The sequence below is a fragment of the Pan troglodytes genome, chromosome 19 (assembly GCF_028858775.2).
Source record: "Pan troglodytes isolate AG18354 chromosome 19, NHGRI_mPanTro3-v2.0_pri, whole genome shotgun sequence".
Classification (NCBI taxonomy): domain Eukaryota; kingdom Metazoa; phylum Chordata; class Mammalia; order Primates; family Hominidae; genus Pan; species Pan troglodytes.
The window spans coordinates 37420013-37444463 of NC_072417.2; the positions used below are offsets into that span (position 1 = coordinate 37420013).

The window sequence follows — 24451 nt, forward strand, 5'->3', positions numbered from 1 at the left end:
CACTTGAGCCCAGCAGTTTGAGGCATAGTGCACTATGATCATGACCGTGAACAGCCACTGCATTTCAGCCTGGGCAATATAGTGAGACCCCATCTCTTAAAAACAAAGCAAAAAAAGGTATAGTGATATGAAAGATATTTATGTAACAGAAGACCAGAGGAAGACATATAAACTAAACAGATTCAAAGAAATATTTGAATGACTGGTAATTTTCTAGAATTGGAGAAAAATATCATATTGAACAGGTTTTGAATGCAAAAGAGGACAGAGGATAAATAAAACACACACGCCTGCATATACAACAACTAGATACATTATAATGAAATTTAAGGAAATGAAAGACAAAAAGAAAATTCTAAGAGTTTCCAACAAGGAAGAGTAGGTCAGCTATAAAGGAGTACAATCGGAATGTCATCAAATACCTCATCAGCAACTTGGGATTTAAGAACAAGTAATCCATATTATGCACCACATGCCCATACCAAAATATCTCACATATTCCATAAATATATACATCTACTTCATACTCACAAAAATTAAAAAGAAAAAAAAAAGGTAGTAAATCTTAATTAACATTACCCAGATGGAGTAACTTTAAAGTGCTGATGGAAAGCACTTTGAACTAAAAAGTATATATCCAGAAAAACTATCATCAAAACTAAAGATGTTTTAAGCACATAAAATCTCAGGTCTGCCTCATAAAAGCCCTCTTTGTAAATAAAGGAAGTACAGGTTGAATATCCCTAATCCAACAATCCCAAATCTAAAACTTTTCCAGTGTCAACAGTATGCTCAAAGAAGCATTTTGGATTTTCAGATTAGGAATGTTCAGCTGTTAAGTATAATACAAATATTCCCAAATCTGAAAAAATCTGAAATCTGAAACACTTCTGGTCCCAAGCATTCATTTCTTTCTTTTTCTTTTCTTCTTTTTTTTTTTTTTTTTGAGACAGGGTCTCACTCTGTTGCCCAGGCTGGAGTTCAGTGGCACGATCATGGCTCACTGGAGCCTTGACTTCCCAGGCTCAAGCGATCCTCCTACCTTGGCCTCTGAGTAGCTGGGACTACGGGTATGTACCACTATACACAGGTAATTTTTTAGTGTTTTGTAGAGACAGGGTATCACTGTGTTGCCCAGCTGTTCTTGAACTCCAGGGCTGAAGCAATCCTCTCGCCTCAGCCTCAGAAAGTACTGGGATTACAGGCGCCAGCCACCACACCTGGCCCCAAGCATTTCAGAAAGGGATACTCAACCTGTACTCCCAATAATAGTATTATGAGATACATGAAAGGTAAATATATAACTTAGTAAAACTTAATATATCTTTTTTTTTTTTTTTTGAGACAGGGTCTCACTGTGTTGCCCAGGCTGGAATGCAGTGGTACAATCACGACTGACTGCAGCCTCAAGCTCCCAGGCTCAAGCAATTCTCCCGCCTCAGCCTCCCGAGTAGCTGGGACCACAGGCACCTGCCACCACGTCTGGCTTATTTTTTTATTTTTTTGTAGAGATGGGGTCTCAGTATGTTACCCACAGGCTGGTCTTGAACTCCTTCCTGGGTTTAAGCAATCCTCCTGCCTCGGCCTCCCAAAGTGCTGAGATTACAGCACATGTGATAGCCACCACACCTGGCCCTAATATTATCTTTTAAAATAAGACAAAAAACAACCATAACAATCCAGGACGAAATCTAGAGCAGGGCTATACAACTTTCTGAAATGACTAAAATATCTTTTACCTGTGTTGTCCAATATGTTAGCCACCAGTCACACGTGGCTATAGAACACATTAAATGTGGCTAATGTGACTAAGGAACTAATTTTTAAATTTTACTTAAGCTAAAACAGCCTCTAAGACTACTGGCTATCATATTAGCACAGATCCAGAGCAGGGGTCAGCAAATTTCCTCAAGGGACAAATGGTGAATACACAGGCTGGTGGACCATGTGGCCTGTTGCATCTACTCATGTAGCACAAAAGTAGCCACAGACAGACAAATGGCAAGGCTGTGTTCCAATAAAACTTTATTTTTAAAAAGGATGCCAACATGAGACATAGTTTGCCAACACCTCATCTGGATGATATAAACACAGTGGCAAGGCAAGCAGCAGGTGGAAGAGAGGGAGAGAAGACAACCAGAAGGTAGCCAGAGTGAGCCAAGGTATTTATGTTGAAGGCAGTGAGTGATATAAAGATACTTATAACAACAACAAAAGAAACCAAACGTATAAATGTAAGCATAGATTGGTTTGGGATAATGACCAAAATTTTAACTGAAACACAATGAAATGTGTACCTTTCAAACTAGGAAAAGAAAATTCAACCTATTAAATGAAAGAGAGAGAGAAAAAAAGACAACAAACTCTGGGATTGGATTTTTAAAAGATCTAGAAATAGGAGGTCTACAAAAAGAGCCTAAATACAACAGGATATAAAAATGCCGAAAATAGGCCAGGCACGGTGGCTTATGCCTGTAATCCCAGCACTTTGGGAAGCTGAGGCAGGCAGATTACTTGATGCCAGGAGTTTGAGACCAGCCTGGCCAACACGGCAAAACTCCGTCTCTATTAAAAAAATACAAAAATTAGCAGGGTGTGGTGGTGCACGCCTGTAATCCCAGCTACTGAGGAGAGGTGAGGCATGAGAATCACTTGAACCTGGGAGGCAGAGGTTGCAGTGTAGTGAGCTGAGATCATGCCACTATACTCCAGCCTGGGCAACAGAGCAAGGCTCTGTCTCAAAAAAAAAAAAAAAAAAAAAAGCTGAAAATAAATGAGTGGGAAAAAATACAAAAGGCAAATATGAATCAAAAGCTTGATAGTAATTATAAAATCAGAAAAATAGAATTAAAGAGAAACGTATGTGAAGAACAAAGTAGGTTACTAGATACTGAGGAACAGATCAAGAAGAAATAGCAATCATAAACATTTATGCTTTTAACAATGTATCTTCCAAGTAAATAAAGCAACACCAAGACAATTCAATGGGGAAAGAACAGTCTATTCAATAAATGGTGCTGGAACAACTAGATATACATATGCAAAAGAACGAAGTTGGGCCCTTACCTTACCCCCTTTGCAAAAAATAACTCAAATGGAGTTAATCTAAACGTTTACATTTAGCTATAAAACTCACAGAAGAAAAAATACAAGTAAATCTTTGTGACCTTGAATTAGACACATGACAAAATCTGCGTAGCTAAAACCAAAAGTCCAAATGACAAAAAAAAAAAAAATTCTTAGGCTGGGCACAGTGGCTCACGCCTGTAATCCTAGCACCTTGGGAGGCTGAGGCGGGCAGATCATGAGGTCAGGAGTTCAAGACCAGCCTGGCGAACAGAATGAAACCCTGTCTCTACTAAAAAGAAAATTAGCTGGGCACAGTGGTGCATGCCTGTAGTCCCAGCTACTCGAGAGACTGAGGCAGGAGAATCGCTTGAACCCGGGAAGCAGAGGTTGCGGTGAGCTGAGATCACGCCACTGCACTCCAGCCTGGGCAACAGAGACAGACTCTGTTTTAAAAAAAAAAAAATTATTTCAAATCTCATCAAAATAAATTGTTGCTTCAAAAGCCATCAAGAAAGTGACAAACACACCAGGTGTGGTGGCTCACGCCTGTAATCCCACCATTTGGGAGACCGAGGCGGGTGGATCACCTGAGGTCAGGAGTTTGAGACCAGCCTGACCAACTTGGAGAAACCCTGTATCTAATAAAAATACAAAATTACCCGGGCGTGGTGGCGCATGCCTGTAATCCCAGCTACTTGGGAGAATCACTTGAACCTAGGAGGCGGAGGATGCAGTGAGCTGAGATTGTGCCACTGCACTCCAGCCTAGGTAACAAAAGAAAAACTCTGTCTCAAAAAAAAAAAAAAAGAAAGTGACAACCCACAGAATGGGAAAAAAATACAGCTGACTCTTGAACAATACAAGTTTGAACTGCATGGGCACACCTATATGTAGACTTTAAGTAAAAGTTACACCCAATGTGCCTGCCTCACCTTTCACCTCCTCCACCTCTTCTGTCTCTGGCACTCAGAAACAGTAAGACCAATCCCTCCTTCTCCTCCTCGGCTAGCTCAATGTGAAGATGATGATGAACAGGAAGACCTTTATGATGATCCACTTCTACTTAATAAATAGGAAATATATTTTATTATATATCTTCCTTATGATTTTCCTAATAACATTTTCTTTTCTCTAGCTTAACTGTAAGAATACAGTATATAATACATATAAAAAGTGTGTTAGCTGTTTATCAACGAGGCTTCTGGTCAACAATAGGCTACTGGTAGTTAAGTTTTGGGGTAGTCAAAAGTTTTCAGCTGCACGGGTGTTGGTACCTCTAACCCCCCTATCATTCAAGAATCAACTGTATTTGCAATCATGTATCTGTTATGGAACTTGCAGCCCATAAAGAATTCCTACAATTCAACAATAAAAAGACAAACTAAAAAATGGACAAAGGAGTTGAACACTTTTTTCAAAGAAGAAATACAAATTTATTTCAAAGAAGATATACAAATGGCCAAAAAGCACATGAAAAGGTGCTCAACATCATTAGCCACTGGGGAAATGCAAATCAAAACCACATTGAAATACCACTTCGTACCCAACAGGATGACTAAAATAAAAGAGTCACAAATGGTCATAAAGATGTGGAAACAGCCAAGTGTGGTGGCTCACACCTGTAATCCCAGCATTTTGGGAGGCCGAGGTGAGCAGATCACCTAAGGTCAGGAGTTCAAGACCAGCATGGCCAACACAGCAAAACCCCATCTCTACTAAAAATACAAAAGTTAGCCGGGCATGGTGGCGGGCACCTATAATCCCAGCTACTCCAGAGGCTGAGGCAGGAGAATCGCTTGAATCCAGAAGGCGGAGATTGCAGTGAACCGAGATCGCGCCATTGAACTCCAGCCTGGGTGACAGAGCGAGATTCAAAAAAAAAAAAAAAAAAAAAAAAAAAAAAAAACCAACAACAAAAAACAGCTGGGCGCGGTGGCTCATGCCTGTAATCCCAGCACTTTGGGAGGCCGAGGCGCGCAGATCACAAGGTCAAGAGATCGAGACCATCCTGGCCAACATGGTGAAACCCTGTCTCTACTAAAAACACAAAAATTAGCTGTGGCAACGTGCGCCTGTAGTCCCACCTACTCAGGGGGCTGCAGTGAGCCGAGGTCGCACCATTGCACTCTAGCCTGGCAACAGAGCGAGACTCCGTCTCAAAAAAAAAAAAAAAGATGTGGAAAAACTGGAGCCCTCGTACCCTGCTGGTGGAATTGTAAAATGTAAAATGGTATCGCCACTTTGGAAAACATTCTGGCAATTTCTCAAAAGGTTAAATGTAGAGTTACCATATGAAGTAGCAATTCCACTCCTAGTTATGCACTCAGGAGAAGTGAAACATATACCCACACAAAAATCTGCACACCAGTGTTCACAGTAGCCTTACTCAAGAATAATAATCAAAAAGTAGAAACATCGAATATGACATGTATATCCATACAATGGAATATTATTCAGCCATAAAAAGGAATGAAGTGCTGATAAATGCTATCTCATGGCTGAACCTTGAAAACAATAGCTACTTTAGTAAAAGAAGCCATGTTTTGTGACTACATAAAACCACATATTGGGGCCGGGCGCGGTGGCTCACGCCTGTAATCCCAGCACTTTGGGAGGCCGAGGCGGGTCGATCACGAGGTCAGGAGATCGAGACCACGGTGAAACCCCGTCTCTACTAAAAATACAAAAAATTAGCCGGGCGTGATGGCGGACGCCTGTAGTCCCAGCTACTTGGGAGGCTGAGGCAGGAGAATGGTGTGAACCCAGGAGGCGGAGCTTGCAGTGAGCCGAGATTGCGCCACTGCACTCCAGCCTGGGCGACAGAGCGAGACTCCGTCTCAAAAAAAAAACAACCACATATTGGTCAGGCGCGATGGCTCACACCTGTAATCCCAGCACTTTGGGAGGCCAAGGCAGGCAGATCACAAGGTCAGGAGTTCAAGACCAGCCTGACCAACATGGTGAAACCCCATCTCTACTAAAAATACAAAAATTAGCCAGGCGTGGTGGTGCCTGCCTGTGATCCCAGCTACTCAGGAGGCTGAGACAGGAGAACTGCTTGAACCCGGGAGGTAGAGGTTGCAGTAAGCTGAGATTGCGCCACTGCTCTCCAGCCTGGGCGACAGAGCAAGACTTCATCTAAAAAAAGAAAAAAAAAGATCTCTACAACAGGTATTATACTATATTATTCCATTTATTTGAAATGTCCCAAATAGGTAAATCTGTAGAGACATAAAGTCAATTAGTGATTGCCAAGGGCAGAGTAGAGGGAAGAATTAGGAGTGACTGCTAATGATCAGGTTTCTCTCTGGGTGATGAAATTCTAAAATAGTGATGATGGCTGCACAATTCTGTGAATATACTAAAAACCACAGAGCTTTTGGTATTTTTTTTTTTTTTTTTTTTTTTTTTTTTTGAGACAGGGTCTTGCTCTGTCACTCAGGCTGGAGTATAGTGGCTTGACCATGGCTCACTGCAGCCTTGACCTCCTGGGCTCAAGTGATGCTCCCGCCTCAGCCTCCTGTGTGGCTAGGACCACAGGCATGTGCCACAGGCATGCCCAACTAATTTTTAAAATTTTTTGCAGAGACAGGGTCTCACCATGCTTCCCCCGCTAGTCTTGAACTCCTGGGCTCAAGCAATCCTCCTGCCTCAGCCTCCCAAAGGGCTGGGATTACAGGCCACTGCACCTGGCCTTGCTATGTGAATTTTATCTCAATAAAGTTGTTTAAATAAATGAATAAATAAAAAGCATCAACTCTCAGAAATATAAGGACAACAACCATTTTAGATGGCAATCTTACTCCTCTCTGATAACAAATAGATCAAGAATAAAAATAAACATCGGATAATCTTATGTTCTTTGGTCATAACACAATAAAACATAAGAATAAAAACAGCAGCCAGGTGCAGTAGCTCAAACCTGTAATCCCAACACTCTGGGAGGCCAAGGTTGGAGGATCACTCGAGACCAAGAGTTCAAGACAAGCCCGGACAACACAGCAAGACCCCATCTCTATTTTTTTAAGTAAAAATTAAATAAAAGAATAGAAACGGCAATAAAAATATCCTTGAGAAAACCAAACCTGTATGTCAAAACTAAAAGCTATACCTGTAAGTCTTCAGGTTAAACAAATCATAAAGGAAATTACAAAATATTTATAAATGTATAACACTGAAAACACTACATGCCAAAACTTGTGAGATACAGCTAAAATAGTACTCAAAAAGAAACTTAGGAAGATTGACAAAATAACCCAGGGAAGCAATAAACATATGGGCAGAAATTAGAGAATAAATCAACAAAATATAGATGAACAAAATCAAAGGCTAGTTATTTCAAAAGATTTTATAAGATAGACAAACTTTTGGCAAGATTAATCAAGAAAAGTAAAGAGATGCAAGTAACAGTAGATGAAAGATTTAAAAAATACTATCGTGAACAATTAAATCTGAAAACCTGGGCAGAACAGATACATATTCCAAAAACTGTAAATCAGCCAATCCACAGCCCAAACTTAGAACCATCTCCTCTGGCCCCTACAAGCCAGGAAGCAATAGTCCTCTGCCTTCATTGCCCAGGGCCAGATACAAAAAAACTGGTGATCACCGCTACAGCCCAGAGGCAACTGACAAGATTCAAACTAGCCAATCCTAAACTGTTTCCCTTCCTTTCCCATGAAAAATACAATAAAGACTCTGAACCAGGCTTTTCCTGATCCAAACTGGTTCTTCCCTATGTAGCCCTGAATGAAATGGCATGTCTTCTCCTGTCAGTAAATGTACATAACAATAATCTTCTTTTAAAGGGCATTAGTCTCAATATGTCATTTGTCACCTCCATAAATTAAAATCCTACAGACATTTTTAGACAATAAACAAAGCCTTTTCCACTTATAGACATAGATGTTTGAAAACCCTAAATCAAGTTTTAGTGAATCGAGTTCACTAGCATATTAAAAATAATACATCCTGCTCAAAAGGATTTAAGCCAGAAATTCAAGAATGGTTTAACATTTAAAAATGTATCAATCTAATAAACCATATTAATGAACCACAGGAGAAAAGTGACTTAACTAGCTCAATAAATTCAGGAAGGCATTTAGTACCTATTTGTGATTTATAAAAAATTGTCAGGCTAGGCACAGGGGCTCACGCCTGTAATCCTAACACTTTGGGAGGCTGAGGCGGGCTGATTACTTGAGGTCAGGAGTTCGCAAGATGAGCCTGGCCAACATGGGGAAACCCCAACTCTACCAAAAATACAAAAAATTAGCTGGGCATGGTGGCACATGCCTGCAATCCCAGCTACTCGGGAGGCTGGGACAGGAGAATTGCTTGAACCCGGGAAGCAGAGGTTGCAGGGAGCTGAGGTTGCGCCATTGCACTCCAGCCAGGGGGACAAGAGCGAAACTCCGTCTCAAAAAAAAAAAAAAAGTTGGTCAGTGATGAATAGAAGAGTTCCTTAACTTAAAAAAGTCTGGCCGGGGCCGGGCGCACTGGCTCACGCCTGGAATCCCAGCACTTTAGGAGGCTGAGGCGGGCAGATCACGACATCAGGAGATTGAGACCATCATGGCTAACATGGTGAAACCCCGTCTCTACTAAAAATACAAAAAATTAGCCGGGCGTGGTGGCGGGCGCCTGTAGTCCCAGCTACTCAGGAGGCTGAGGCAGGAGAATGGCGTGAACCTGGGAGGCGGGGCTTGCAGTGAGCCGAGATTGGCCACTGCGCTCCAGCCTGGGCAACAGAGCGAGACTCCATCTCAAACAAAACAAAACAAAACAAAACAAAACCAACCAAACAAACAAACAAAAGTCTGGCCGAGTGCAGTGGCTCACACCTGTAATCCCAGCACTTTAGGAGGCCAAGGTGGGCAGATCTCCTGAGGTCAGGAGTTCAAGACCAGCCTAGCCAACATGGTGAAACCCCGTGTCTACTAAAAATACAAAAATTAGCTGGGGCATGGTGGCGGAGGCCTGTAATCCCAGCTACTTGGGAGGCTGAGGCAGCATAATCACTTGAACCCAGGAGGTGGAGGCTGCAGTGAGCCGAGATCGCACCATTGCATTCCATCCTGGGCAATAAGAGCAAAATTCCGTCTCAAAAAAAAAAAAAAGAAAAAGAAAAAGTCTATATACCAAAAGCCAATAACAAAAATCAAACTTACTGGAAAAACTTCAGAAGCTTAGGATATCACTTAGGATAGACAGGTCAGAATGCTCACTAAGGACATTTTTCAACATACTACTGAAAACTTGTCTAATAAAGTAAAACAGGAAAAAGAGGTATAAGGACTAGAAGAGATGAAGCAGATGGTTTAAACAAACTATTACAGTAAATATGATTAGGCTCAGGTGTGGTGGCTTGCGCCTGTAATTCCAACACCTTGTGAGGCCCAGGTGGGCAGACTGCTTGAGGCCAGCCTGGCCAACAGGGCAAAACTCCATCTCTACTAAAAATACAAAATTTAGCTGGGCATGGTGCTGCACGCCTCTAAATCCCAGCTACTCGGGAGGCAGAGGTGGCAGTGAGCCAAGATTGCGCCACTGTACTCCAGCCTGGGGGACAGAGCAAGACTCTTAAAAATACATATATTCCTGAAAATATGGTACCACTCACAATAGCTACAAAATGTAGGAAGTATCTAGAAATTAAACTGCAGATAAGGCACAGGACATTAATGGGGTAAAAAATTACCTCATAAAGTCTAGGAGGGGTGTGGTGGCTCACACCTGTAATCCCAACACTTTGGGAGGCCAATGTGGGAGGACTACTTGAGCCCAGGAGTTTGAGACCGGCATGGGCAAGATAGCAAGACCCTGTTTCTATTTAAAATTTAAAAAGTCTAAATGAAGGAAGAACTATACCACACTTACATGTAGTTCCTTAAAGACTAATATAACTTATAAATCCAAGGCAGTTCTAATACAAATCTCAGAAGAGTTCTAATTTTGAAGGAATTTCACAAACTTTATCTATATAACAATAAAAGTCCACAAATAGTTTGATCAAGTTTGAAAAAGAAGTGTAGAGTAGGGGGCTCACTCAACTAGATATACTAAGCTACAATAATTTAAAAAACGATATTTTGGCCAAGCACAGTGGCTCACACCTGTAATCCCAGCACTTTGAAAGGCCAAGGAAAGAGAACTGCTTGAGGCTAGGAGTTCGAGATCAGCATCAGTAACACGGCAGAACTCCAACTTAACAAAAACACAAAAATTAGCTGGGCATGGTGGCATGCACCTGCAGTCCTAGCTACTCGGAAGACAAAAGTGGGGGAATTGCTTGAGCCCCGTACATCGAGGCTGCAGTGAGCCATGGTCATGCCTCTGCACTCAAGCCTGAGGAACAGTGTGGGTCCTTGTCTAAAACAAAACAAACTATGTTTTGGCGCAGCAACATATAAAAATAAAACAGGAAAGCTTAGCAGCAGATTCACGGATATACGGAAATACAACATAATGAAGATGACCCACAAATGAGGAAAAAATGCATCCACTATTTGTGGATGGTACTGTAAAAATTGTCTCCAAAAAAAAAGTAAATAAATAAAGGGCTGATGAGAAAAACAACAGTGGCCACCAATGAAAACGTAAACTGATAAAGCCATTTCAGAAAGTGATTTATCAGTACTTAGTGAAATAATTTTTTTTTGAGATGGAGTCTCGCTCTGTTGCCAGGATGGAGTGCAGTGGCGTGATCTTGGCTCGCTGCAACCTCCACCTCCCGGATTCAAGCGATTCTCCTGCCTCAGTCTCCCAAGTAGCTGGGACTACAGGAGCACGCCACCACGTCCAGCTAATTTTTGTATATTTAGTAGAGATGGGGTTTCACCATGTTGGCCAGAATGGTCTCAACCTCTTGACCTCGTGATCCGCCCACCTTGGCCTCCCAAAGTGCTGGGATTACAGGTGTGAGCCACCGTGCCCGGCCTTAGTGCAATAATTTATATACATACCCTATGATCTAGAAATCCCACCCCTGAATATATATCCCCATAAAAACTTTCACACGGGTTTCTACTGAGACATGTATGAGAATTTTTAAAAATAATATCACTGTGGTAGCAGGGAACTGAAGGTAACTTAAGTGTTTATCTCAGAAGGAATGGGATAGATAAAATACAGTAGACGTATATGCTGTAGTTAAAAACAATTAACTAGGTATACATACTGTAACACAGTGTTGACTAAAAAAATGAGATAATGCAGTAACGTTTATGTTTACAAAATCATATGTACTCAAAACAAAATATAATTTAAAAGTATACACAGATATCCAGGTAGCACATATGTCAAACACATCAGCACATATATCAAACACAGATATCCAAGTAGCACATATATCAAACACATCAGCACATATATCAAACACATCAGCACATATATCAAACACAGATATCCAAGCAGCACATATATATATTTAAAGGGGAATGGGAGGGGATCAGAAGAGGAAAATTAATAAAGAAGAAAAGAGCTTTGTGCAGGCTAGGCTGATGATAGGAGTATGCGCCTTGAAATGAGGAGCATGACTAACGATTCTCTGAATATGTTTCAAAAAAGAAGTGTATTGTATGCATAGGCATAACAGTTCTTTCTTTTGTAAAAGAGATGTCGTACTTCCAGAAAGACAGATATATCTATATAGACATAGGGATGTGTGTGTCTATACATATACATACACATACAGTGGCAAATACACATATAAATGTCATGAAGGATGCAGTTCGAAAATAATCTTATGTTGCCGGGCACAGTGGCCTCACTCCTGTAATCTCAGCACTTTGGCAGGCCGAGGTGGGCAGATCACCTGAGGTCAGGAGTTTGAGACCAGCCTGACCAACATGGAGAAACCATGTCTCTACTAAAAATACAAAAATTAGCTGGGCATGATAGTGCATGCCTGTAATCCCAGCTACTCAGGAGGCTGAGGCAGGAGAATCTCTTGAACCTGGGAGGCAGAGGTTGCAGAGGGCCAAGATTGTGCCACTCCACTCCAGCCTAAGCAATAGAGTGAGACTCTGCTTCAAAAAAAAAAAATAATAATAAATAATAATAATAATAATCTTACATGCCTTGCGTGATAATTTCTCTGAGATTAAAAAACAAAAAACAAAAACCACAGCAAAAGGTGGGAGAAGCATAAACGGGTTGTGAATAGGAGGGTAATTTTAGATTGCTCATAAGGAAAACGGTATAGTTCCCTGACACTCGCATATAGTCTAAAATACTGATTAAAGGGAAAAAAAATCAGAATATGGTTTTCAATATTCTGTAACGTTAGCCAAAAATAGTGGTAGAAAAATATTTATAATTTTTAAAAAATTATTTTTAAAATGTTTGTGGGTACATGGTACATGTATACATTTATGGGGTACATGAGATGTTTTGATACAGGCATGCCATGTGAAATAAGCACATCATGGAGAATGGGTTATCCATCCCCTCAAGCTTTTATACTTAGTTACAAACAATTCAATTACATTCTTTATTTTAAAATATACAAATTATTATTGACTAGTCACCCCACTGTGCTATCGGAAATGCAAATATTTAATAAGCTTTAGTGAAAACATATATACTAGAATTAATGACATGTTTTCCAATTATTGCTTAATTAACCAATAAAAGAAAAACTCCATAAGTTTGTTTCAGTTAGAAACACAAACTTATTTTCAAAAGGAACATCATTAACTATGTTGGTAACAACTAGCACACTTATAATGAACAGTCAAAGGTCTTATAACCTTTTCTACACAGGGCAAATTTTAATGAAAAACACTTGGTAATGTATTTTTTTTCAAGAGACAAGCAATAGTTTGGCACCTAATATATAACCACAATGACCAAGTCAGGTGTGCAGTGTCCCCAGTACAGATTTTATTAGAGTTCAGTTATAAATACACAATCTCTTGACACTAAAGATGTAGTTCTTGCAGATAAAGCCCAAAGGCAGGAAATGAATCTCCTTCCAAATGCTGCTTCTTATCTTTAAAGTAACCTCAAATTATTACTAAACTAATAAAGTAATTTTGTTTCAGAAAGTGATTTGATCTATTTTATTTCCAGCTTTTGATAAATTCAGGAGTGAGATGAGGGATTATTGCTTTCTGTCTGACAACATACACTGAAACACAACATGAAAATAAAGGAAAAACTTCTTTTTAATGACTTTTATGGTAAAGTTGGAATGGGTAATATCAAAGCCTGTCAGTATATGGAAGCAGATGTGTATGGTTTTGGAGAAACAGAAAGCTAATTTTGTTATTTAACTTCATAAATTTGGAAGTAAAGCTTACATTATCTTCCAATTAGAAATTGTCAAACAGGTTGAGTAAAAAGAGTGCAATGAGATTGTACACAAACCAAATAAAACAATAACTCAAAAATGTAATTATGGACATTACTGCCTTATTTATGGAATTTTTCTAATATAATGGTACATAGTGAATGGCCACAAACCCAAATTCGTGATCATGATTCTATTAAAAGGTCACAAAAAAGCCAGGATATCAAATACGACAGTCAAAAACAAAGTGGGATGGAGACAACACAGGAAACTTTCAGACCACTAATGATGAACAGTAATTACTGCACAGATATAATTATTATTGTAGCAATATAGCTACCACTTATTGCACTTCTGTGTTATGCACTGGACTAAACACTTAAGATACACTATTTCTAATACTTAGGTCGGGTGAGGTCCCAGCACTTTGGGAGACTGAGATGGGAGGATCGTTTGAGGCCAGGAGTTCCAAACCAGCCTGGGCAACATAGCAAGACTTCATTTCTACGACTTTTTTTTTTTTTTAATTAGCCAGGCGTGGTGGCACATGCCTATATTCCCAACTACTCTGGAGACTGAGGTGGGAGGATTACTTGAGCCCAGGAGTTCGAGGCTGCAGTGAGTTATGATAGAGCCACTGCACTCCTGCCTAGGCAACAAAGCAAAACCCACCCCTGCCCCGTCTCTAAAAAAATAAAATACATTTTTAAAAAAGTAATGAGTCTTTACATATTTAACATAGTTTTGAAATACATTTAAAAAAACCTTATTTCAAAAGAGAGATATTTAAAATACTATAACCATAGTGGAAAACTATCACACCACACTTATAAAAATCATGTAGACCAGTGAGAAAGGATATAGATGTGAATAACAGAATTAAGGTTGGACGAGATACACAAATTGTTTGCAAGGTAGAGATACACAGCCTCTTGTAATACAGTAGGGAGTGGAAGAAACTACAGCTAATCAAAGAGAGCACGCCCCACCTAAAGATATTCACATTTAAAAAATTTTTTTGAGACAGTCTCACTCTGTTGCCCAGGCTGGAGTGCACTGGCATGATCTCAGCTCACTGCAACCTCCACCTCCTGGGCTCAAGCGATCCTCCCACCTCAGTTTTCCAAGTAGCTGGGACTACAAGTGCGGGCCACCATGCCCAGCTAATTCTTTGTATTTTTAGTAGAGACGAGGTTTCACCACATTGCCCGGGCTGGTCTTGAACTCCTGAGCTCAATCAATCCGCCCACTTTGGCCTCCCACAGTGCTGGGATTAGCAGCATGAGCCACTGCGCCCAGCCGATATTCACATTTTTAAAGTTTTAAAAATTGTCACGATAACCAATTTGTTTGTGCCAATTAACAAAGCACAAATACATATTCAAACGTACATATGTATGTAAAGGTATATAGTACTTTAAAGAAAACAGGGAAAACATTCATTTCAAACATACATGAATTGTCACAAAATGTGACCATTTATTAAGATACTAAGAAAATGTAAAAAAACTACAAAAAAACAGAAGTCACATGGGCCATGGACATGTTTATAGACAAAATGAATTAGGATTAACAGCAAAAAGTGGAGGAAAAAGGCCAAATATTTGAAAATTAAAAGCATAATTCTAAACGTTTTATATTAAAAACAGAATCAAAACAAAAATTACAAATTATGTCTAAAAAATACACAATGTGGTCACTAAATAAAAGCCTGTGGCATGCACTCAATGCAGCACTGAAGAAAAATTTACAGCTATTAATAAATTTCTTAGAAAAAAATTAATTGTAAAAGACAACAAACTAATATCAAAGAAAGATTATATGGAGATAATGAAGATAAAAGAAAAAAGTAATAAAATAGAAAACTAAAAGACAGTGGACAATGAATAATCAAAAAGCTGATTCTAGCCAGGTGTGGTGGCTGATGCTTATCCCTTTGGGAAGTCAAAGCAGGAGAACTGCTTGAGCCCAGGTGTTTAAGACCAGCCTGGACAACACAGCAAGACCTCATCTCTACAAAACAATTTTTTCTTTTAAATTAGCCAGATGTGGTGTCACATGCCGTAATCCCAGCTACTTAGGAGGTTGAGGTGGGAGGATTACCTGAGCCCAGGAGGTCGTGGCTACACAGTGAGACCCTGTCTCTAAATAAATGTAAATAACCAAAATTAGCTGAAAAAGTAAAATCTGGGGCCGGATGCGGTGGCTCACGCCTGTAATCCCACCACTTTGGGAGGCCGAGGAGTGCGGATCACGAGGTCAGGAGCTCGAGACCAGCCTGACCAACATGGTGAAACCCTGTCTCTACTAAAAATACAATAATTAGCTGGGCATGGTGGTGTGCACCTGTAATCCCAGCTACTCAGGAAGCTGAGGCAGGAGAATCGCTTGAGCCTGAGAGGGGAGGGTTGCAGTGAGCCGAGATCACGCCACTGCACTCCAACCTGGGCCACACAGCAAGACTCCATCTCAAAAAAAAAAAAAAAAAAGTAAAATCTGAACAATTAAAAAAAATCAGAAACTGAAATAGTGAAGGACCAATTCCAAATATATTACCTTTCATTTTAACAAAATTTCTGTTAACTGTCCTAAAACAGAAGTTCACAAATATTTTGGTCTCTTTTATACTCTTTAAAATTATTGAGTACCCAAACAGCTTTTGTTTACATGCATGGGTTTAGCTGTCAATATTTACCACAGTGGAAATTACAAGAGAAAATTTTAAGTTATTAATTCACTATAAAATAACCCATTTCATGCTAACGACATTCTTATCAAAGGTTATAAAACTTGTGAAAAATAACTAGTTTCAAAAAAATTAGAAAAGTGGAAGTATTTTGGATTTTTGCAAATCTGTTAACAAATGATTGCTGGATTCTCGTATGTGCTCTATGTTCAATTATAATATTACATGTAAGCAGCCTCTGGAAAACACCAAATACTTGTGAGACTATGAGAGTAAAAAGCAAATAATGTCTTTTTTTTTTGAGACGGAGTCTCACTCTGTCACCCAGGCTGGAGTGCAGTGGTGTGATCTCGGTTCACTGCAAGCTCCGCCTCCCGGGTTCACCCCATTCTCCTGCCTTAGCCTCCCCAGTAGCTGGGACTACAGGTGGCTGCCACCACGCCCAGCTAATTTTTTGTATTTTTAGTAGAGACAGGGTTTCACTGTGTTAGCCAGGATGGTCTCGATCTCCTGACCTCGTGATCTGCCCGCCTCAGCCTCCCAAAGTGCTGGGATTACAGGCGTGAGCCACCATGCCCGGCCTCAAATAGTGTCTCAGTATTCCTGTGAAAAAGTTTTGTTTTTGCAGATCCTAAGTAACTCCCAAGGGCTACCCCCATTTCACACCTGTCGAGCCATTGTTTTAGAGGAAAAAAAAAGAGGGAGAGCAAAATCAACACCAGATTAGAACAGCACAAGAAAACTACAGGCCAATGCGACTTAATAGCAAACACACTGTACACAAAAATTTTGTGCCAAAATGGATTAAAGACCTAAACATAAGGGCTAAAACTATAAAACTCTTGAAAGAAAACAGAAAACTTAATGAAACTGGATCTGGTAATGATTTCTTAGATATGACACCAAAAGCAGAGGCAACAAAAAAATTGATAAACTGGATCAGCATAATTAAAAACTTGTACAGGAAAGGACCCTTTCAGCAGAGTGAAAAGGCAACCCACCAAAAGGAGAAAATATATGCATATCATATATCTGGATAACGGACTGAAAAAAGAACTCCTACAACTCAACAAAAACAAAAACCCGGATTAAAAAATGGGCAAAGATAGCTGGGCGCGGTGGCTCATGCCTGTAATCCCAGCACTTTGGGAGGCTGAGGCGGTTGGATCATGAGGTCAGGAGATCGAGACCATCCTGGCTAACACAGTGAAACCCCGTCTCTACTAAAAATACAAAATATTAGCTAGGCATGGTAGCAGGCGCCTGTAGTCCCAGCTACTCGGGAGGCTGAGGCAGGAGAATGGTGTGAACCCGGGAGGCGGAGCTTGCAGTGAGCCGAGATCGGGCCACTGCACTCCAGCCTGGGCGACAAAGCGAGACTCCATTTCAAAAAAAAAAAAAAAAAAAAGGCTAAGACTTGAGATACCACTTCATACCCCTTAGGATAGCTATTATCAAATAAAACAGTCAATACCCAGTGCTGTGAAGGGATGTAGAGAAATTGGAACTTGTGTGTATTGCTGGTAGGAATGTAAAATGATACAGCCACTGTGGTGGTTCCTCAAGACTGAAACAGTCCTCAAAAACTTAAACACAGAATTACTATATGATCCAACAATTCCCCCGCCACCCCCCAAAGTATACAGTTGGCCCTCTGTATCTGTGGGTTCCATCTATGTGGATCCAACCAACCATGGTTTGAAAATATTTGGAAAAAAAAAACTGCCTGTACTGAAGATGTATAGGCTTTTTTTCCTTGTTATTATTCCCTAAACAATAGAGTATAACTATTTACATAGTATTTACATTGTATTAGGTATTACAAGTAATCCAGAAATGATTGAAAGTATATGGGAGAACGTGCATAGGTTATGTGCAAATACTATGCCATTTTATATCAGGGACTTGGGCATTCACAGATTTTCATATCTGTGGGAGGAAGGACCTCAAACCAGTCCCCCAAGGACACCAAGGGACAACTGTACACTCAAAAGAACTGAAGGCAGGAAATGAAATGGTTACTTATACAGCCATGTTCATAGCAGCATTATTCACAACAGCCAAAAGGTCCAGGCATGGATGAACAGATTAAACAAAATGTGATACACATATACAATGGAGAAGAAAATTCTGACACATGCTATACCATGGATGAACACTGAGGACATTATGCTAAGTGAAATAACCCTGTCACAAAAAGACAAATACTATATGATTCCATGTATATGAGGTATCTGGAATGGTCAAATTTACAGACACAAAGTAGAATGGTGGTTGCTAAGGGCTGGGCAGGGCACTGGGGGAAGAGGAGTTATTATATAATGAGTATACACTTTCAGTTTGGGAAGATAAAAAAGTTCTCAAAATAGACCATGGTAATAGTTGAACAACAGTGTAAATGCATTTAATGCTACTGAACTACACACTTAATGCTTAAATGGTAAATTTTATGTTATGCATATTTTACAATTTAAAAAACAGCAAATAAAATTCAGTTGCACATTTAAAGAATAATACACCAAGACTAAGTACAGTTTATCCTAGTATTTTAAAGAGTGGTTTCACTTTTGAAAAAAATCTATCAATGTAATTCACAATAGTAACAGATGCTGAAAAAAGAGCTGACAAAATTCAATCCCTAATTAAAATGTTTAGCAACTAAAGTTATTGGTTAATTTTGAGAATTGATCCTGTGTTAACAAACATCACCAAAGTCTCAAGGCTTACAATACAAAGGTTTATTTCTCGCTCATGCTACATGTCCATTGTGGACGGCTGTGGCTCCTCACTGTCTTCATTCTAGGACTGAAGCTGAAGGCACAGTACCTATATGCAACATATTGTTCATATGGCAGAGGGGGGAAAAGCAATGACTTAATCAAGCAATGACTCCTGAAGTTTTGCTCAGATACAGCATACATCACTTCCACTGGCTAAAGCAAGCCTCATGGCTAAGCCTGATATCAAGAAGGTAGGAAGTATATTCTCTCACAGGGAGGGGCACCTGGTAGAAGGACTCTATTATAGAGATAAACTCAGTAGAGAGGATTGCCGAATAGTTGTAAATAAGATGATTTGTGAATGACAAATCTACAATACAGAGAAACTCCCTTAATTTGAAAAAGGATATTTACCATGAACCTAGCGTGAATAGCATACTTAATGATGAAACATTAGAAATATCTTCATAAGGTCAGAAACAAGAAAAGGATGCCTGCTATTACCACTATATTTCAACAATACTCTTGAGGTTCTACTCAATGCAATTAGACCAGAAAAACAATTAGTATTAAAATCATTTTCAGGTAATATGATTACCTACTCAGAAAATCCAGAGAATTTTAACCTATTATTACAAGTAATAGAAGAGTTTAGCAAGGTGCTCAGATACTATATCCACATACAAAAAAAATCCTTAGATATATACATAAAATATGACATATGTACAAATGTGTGTGTGTATAATTACTACTGCTGTGTATCAGCAATAAATGCTTAGAAAATGTAATAACTTTAAAAGATCCCAATCAATCATATGGGTTATTAAGTCAATTAGCTGTGTAATCTCAGGCAAGTTATTTAAACTTTCTGCCTGTTTCCTCAACTATAAAATGAGAATAATGACATCTTATTTCTGATTCTAAAACACAGATTCTTCATATTTTAATCTCTCAGAAATCAATGACTTATTTAAAAAATGCTGTCACCCAGGAAGCAATAATGATGTTCTGTATGAAAAGTTTTCATTGACACTTTCTGGTAACACCAAGAAAGCATCAATATCAAAGCAGCTTAGATTTGATAAAATATGGTAAACCAATTAACATGATTACATGAGATAATTCATATCAAACACGTAAAGCCATATCTAACATAAACAAAGTACTCAATAAACTTTAGCTTTTCTTATTCTTTGTCCTATCATATATTAAAAGAGATTATAATGCTAGAGTAATTGAAATAATATGGTATTGAACCAGGATTAAAGAAAAAAAATCAATGAAACAGAATAGTCCAAAAAAACAAATCTACATATTTATGGAAATTTAATATATAATAAATGAGCCATTTTATGTCAGTGGGAAAAGCCCAGACTGGTAGTTCTCAATTGTATCATACCCAATACTCTTTTTGTTTTTTGTTTTTAATTTTGAGACAGGGTCTTGTTCTGCCTCCCAGTTTCAAGCAATTCTCCTGCCTCAGCCTCCCGAGTAGCTGGGACTACAGATGTGCACCACCACACCCAGCTAATTTTTGTATTTTTAGTAGAGACGGGGTTTCACCATGTTGGCCAGGATGGTCTCAAACTCCTGACCTCAGGTGATCCACCCGCCTTGGCCTACCAAAGTGCTGGGATTACAGGCATGAGCCACCACTTGAGCCTGGGACATCAAGGCTACAGTGGGCCATGATCACAAAAATGAAATAAAATAAAATAAGCAGTTTTTCATCTATATGCATGTTTAGAGGGATTTCACCTATATGAATGGGGGCATGAGATGCACAGTATCTACCACCCCTGGTCCTCATCAAAAACTGGTGCCAACACCGAGCATGGTGGCTCACGCCTGTAATCCCAGCACTTTGGGAGGCCGAGGCGGGTCACTAGGTCAGGAGATCGAGACCATCCTGGCTAACATGGTGAAACCCTGTCTCTACTAAAAATACAAAAAAATTAGCTGGGCGTGGTGGCGGGCGCCTGTAGTCCCAGCTACTCCGGAGGCTGAGGCAGGAGAATGGCGTGAACCCGGGAGGTGAAGCTTGCAGTGAGCCGAGATCGCGCCACTGCACTCCAGTCTGGGTGACAGAGTAAGACTCCGTCTCAAAAACAAAACAAAACAAAACAAAAAACAGGTGCCAACAACACCCTACCTAAGTTAACACTCTGATAAGCGCCAGGCATGGTGGCTCACACCTACAGTTCCAGCACTTTGGGAGGCCGAAGTGGGCAGATCACTTGAGCCCCAGGAGTTCAAGACCGGCCTGGGCCAACATGGTGAAATCCTGTCTCTACAAAAAAAAAATACAAAAATTAGCTGGGCATGGTGGCACATGCCTGTAGTCCCAGCTAATCAGCAGGCTGAAACGGGAGGATCGCTTGAGTCCTGGACGCAGACGTTGCAGTGAGCTGTCACTGCACCACTTCACTCCAGCCTGGGAGACAGAGTAAGACCCTGTCTCAAATAAAGAAATAAATAAATAAATAAAACAATTATGATAAGTAAAAGCCACTCCACAAATTTCTGAATTTCCTCTTGAAGTAGCAGCATACCCATTGAAAACCCTTGGGATAGACTGTTCAAAAAAAAAAAAATATATATATATATATATATATATATATCCGGACAATGGGATGTCAATTTTGTTGAAAATTAAATATAGCCTAATCTCCTCAAAATATTCCTAGGTCACTGGAAGGCAAAGTTGTGTAATTTCACATGATAAAAAGCACATTTGAACACAACTTCTATTTGTGTTCCCTTTCCAAATAATAAACAAGATTGACCCTTTGAAGTCAACCTGATCTTTGCCAGTCCCCTACTAACCCTTTTTCTATTGTTTCTGAAATCCATTCTCTGAAACTCTGGAAATTCCATTATGAACAAACTAACTCTCAGAGGGAGTACATTACATTGTTTAAAAGCATGGACTTGAATCAGGCAGACCTGGATTCAAAATTTAGCTCTATTATCTAAGTACCCTGTGTGTGCTATTGACCAGTTAACTTCTTGACACCCTAGTTTCCTTAGCTGTAAAATCTCTCATTTTTCCTTAGCTGCTTCTCTTTCAGCTGAAACCTGCACAAATTATCTCTATCCTAAGACAACAACAAAAAGGAAAATTACAATGACCGTACCATTATAGGTATTCCTTGTTTTATTGTGCTTCACGGATGTTTTACTACAAATTGAAGATGTGTGGCAACCCAGCATTGAGTAAGTCTATCAGTGCCATTTTTCCAACAGCATGTGTTCACTTCATGTCAGTGTGTCACATTTTGGTAATTCTCACAATATTTCAAACTTTTTCATTATTACATGTTACAATGATCTGTAATCAACAATCTTTGGTGTTATTAACGTATCTGTTTGGGGAAGCCATGTACCATGCCCAGATAAAATGGGTAACTTAACTGATACATGTTGTGTGTTTTCTGACTGACTGCTCCACCAACCGGTGTTCTCCTCTCTCCTCTCTCCTCAGGCCTTCCTATTCCCTGAGACGCAACAATACTGAAATTAGGTCAACTAATAACCCTACAATGGCCTTTAAGTGTTCAAGTGAAAGAAAGAGTAGCAGGTTTCTTACTTTAAATCAAAAGCTGGAAATGATTAAGCTGATTGAGGAAGGCATGCTGAAAGGCGAGACAGGCTGAAAGCTAGGCTTCTTGCAGTCAAACAGTCAAGTTCTGAATGCAAAGGAAAAGTTATTGAAGGAAATTAAAAGTTGCTACTCCAGTGAACACATGAATGATAAGAAGGCAAACAGCCTTATTGCTGATATGGAGAGAATTTTAGTAGTCTGAAGAGAAGACCAAACTAGCCACAATGTTCCCTTAAGCCAATTTAGAAGCTGCAGTAAGTTATCCAGAAAACCTAACAGGGACCATCAATGAAAGTGGCTACAATAAACAACAGATTCTCAATGTAGACAAAACAGCCTTCTATTGGAAGAAGATGCCATCTAGGACTTTCAAAGCCCAAGAGAAGTCAACGCTTGGCTTCAAAGCTTCAAAGGCTGACTCTCATTGACAATTTGAAAAATGCTAGGGCCCTTAAAAATTATGCTAAATTTACTTGCCTGTGCTCTATAAATGAAACAACAAAGCCTACATGACAGCACATCTGTTTACAGCTTGGTTTACTGAATATTTTAATCCCGTCATGGAGACCCACTGCTTGAAAAAAAAGATTCCTTTCAAAATACTGCTCACTGACAATGCATTGGGTTATCAAGAGCTCTGACAGAGATGTACAAGGAGATGAATGTTGTTTTCAGGCCTATCAACACACTATCCATTCTGGAGCAAATGGTTCAAGGAGTAATTCTGACCTTCAAGGCTTATTTAAGAAATACATTTCAAGGCCAGGTGTGGTGGCTCATACCTGTAACCCCAGCACTTTGGGAAGCCAAGGCAGGTAGATTGCTTGAGCTCAGGAGTTTGAGACCATACTGGGCAACATGGTGAGACCCCTTTCTCTACCAAAAAAAAAAAAAAAAAAAAAATAGCTGGGTGTGGTGGTGAGTGCCTGTGGCCCATGCTACTCAGGAGGCTGAGGTGGGAGGATCGTTTGATCCCAGGGGACAGAGGTTGCAGTGAACCAAGATCGCACCACTGCACTCCAGCCAGAGTGACAAAGCGAGACCTTGTCTTGAAAAAAAAAAAAAATACATTTCATAAACTCTACAGCTTCCACAGACAGTGATTCCTCTGACAGATGTGGGCAAGTAAACTGAAAACCTTCTGGAAGAAATTCAACAGTCTAGAAGCCATTAAGAACACTTGTGATTCATGGGTGGAGGCCAAACATCATTAACATGAGTTTGGAAGAAGCTGATTCCAACTCTCATGAATGACTTTGAGGGCTTCAAGACTTCAGTAGATGAAGTGGCTGCAGATGGGGTAGAAATGGCAAGAGAACTAGAATTACAAACGGAGTCTGAAGATGTGACTGAACTGCTCGTGATAAAACTTGAATTGATGACAATCTCATGATAAAACTTGAATTGATGACAATCTCATGATAAAACTTGAATTGATGACAAATTTCTTCTACTGGATGAGCAAAGAAAATGGTTTCTTTTCTTTTTGAGACAGTCTCGCTCTGTCGCCCAAGCTGGAGTGCAGTGGCATGATCTTGGCTCACTGCAACCTCCACCTCCTGGGTTCATATGATTCTCCTGCCTCAGTCTTCTGAGTAGCTGGGATTACAGGCGCACGCCACCACAACTGGCTTTTTTATTTTTTAGTAGAGACGGGGTTTCACCATGTTGGCCAGGCTGGTCTTGAACTCCTGACCTCAGGTGATTCGCCTACTTCAGTCTCCCAAAGTGCTGGGATTATAGGCATGAGCCACTGCACTGGTTTCTTTTCTTTTTTTTTTTTTTTTGAGACAGTCTCGCTCTGTCGCCCAGGCTGGAGTGCAGTGGTACAATCTCAGCTCACTGCAAGCTCTGCCTCCCTGGTTCATGACATTCTCCTGCCTCAGCCTCCGGAGTAGCTGGGACTACAGGCGCCCGCCACCATGCCCGGCTAATTTTTTGTATTTTTAGTAGAGACGGGGTTTCACCATGTTAGCCAGGATGGTCTTGATCTCCTGACCTTGTGATCCGCCCGCCTCAGCCTCCCAAAGTGCTGGGATTACAAGCGTGAGCCACCGCGCCTGGCCTTGCACTGGTTT

At 40.1% G+C, this 24451-nt stretch overlaps 1 protein-coding gene across 32 annotated transcripts in view; it reads right to left on the minus strand.

The window, feature by feature from the left end:
- The window catches only part of NSRP1 (nuclear speckle splicing regulatory protein 1), a 72844-nt gene that overhangs the window by 31608 nt on the left and 16785 nt on the right, over window positions 1-24451 (minus strand). For 8 of the 32 annotated variants that reach the window (XM_063798765.1, XM_063798780.1, XM_063798769.1 and 5 more), the window contains one exon: window positions 4002-4128. The exons of the other annotated variants lie outside the window; for them this stretch is intronic. The gene's annotated coding sequence lies outside the window, so the exon portion shown is untranslated. Of the gene's footprint in view, window positions 1-4001; window positions 4129-24451 lie in introns of those variants that run through there. 32 annotated transcript variants of the gene reach the window in all.